The following is an 831-nucleotide window of genomic DNA, read 5'->3' as shown; positions in this document are numbered from 1 at the left end:
TGCCCCTGAGGGTTTCCAAAATAAACTCTTCACAGGAGCAGAAAGGCTTTGTCTTTCCCCTGGGTAGCAGCTCGTGATACTGAACTGCTGACCTTTCGGTTAGCACCCCACCTTGTAACCACTATGCAATCAGGACTAATGTACCAATAAATAATGATGCATTTTGATAGCAGTATTTTGTGTCGGTAAAACAGTATTAAAAGTTGGCTACGACCATTGCTTATAATTTCACTATAAGGGAACTCAAGCAGAAGTAAGCTTTGTGACTGTCCCTCTGTTGTATAGCTGATGGGGCAGAACAGAGTGACTCAGGGTGGTGGGACTCTCGCCCACCTGCTCTTACATGCTAAGTCTGTACTTTTGTTACATCTCTAAGCCATTTCTAATCTAACTTGATTTAGGAGTGAGAGTTGGGTAGAAGTAAAGGAAAAAAGTTAGGGTATTCCAGAACATTTTTCAAGTATTTGAGATTTCAATACTTAGTTCATTAGAAGGAGCCTTGATAGTGTAGGAGTGGGTTAAGCTAACCTCGTGGCTAGCAGTTCGAAACCACTAGCCCCTCTGCAGGAGAAAGATGAGGCTTTCTCTTGTACTGCAAAGAGTAACAGTGTTAAAAATCCACAGGGGCAGTTCTACCCTTATTCATAGCAACTCTATAGGACAGGGTAGAACTGCCTCTGTGGGTTTGTGGGACTGTAGCTCTTTACTGAGTAGAAAGCCTCATCTTTCTCCTGTAGATTCCCTGGTGGGTTCAAACAGCTGATCATGGAGTTAGCCGCCCATTGTGTAGCCACTAAACCACCAGGGGCCTTCCCTTGATCCACTAAGGGG

The sequence above is a fragment of the Echinops telfairi genome, unplaced genomic scaffold (genome assembly GCF_000313985.2).
Source record: "Echinops telfairi isolate 266 unplaced genomic scaffold, ASM31398v2 ScPeMD7_7469;HRSCAF=8507_0, whole genome shotgun sequence".
Classification (NCBI taxonomy): Eukaryota; Metazoa; Chordata; class Mammalia; order Afrosoricida; family Tenrecidae; genus Echinops; species Echinops telfairi.
The sequence above is the reverse complement of the archived record's forward strand: the minus strand, read 5'-3'. Positions refer to the sequence as shown.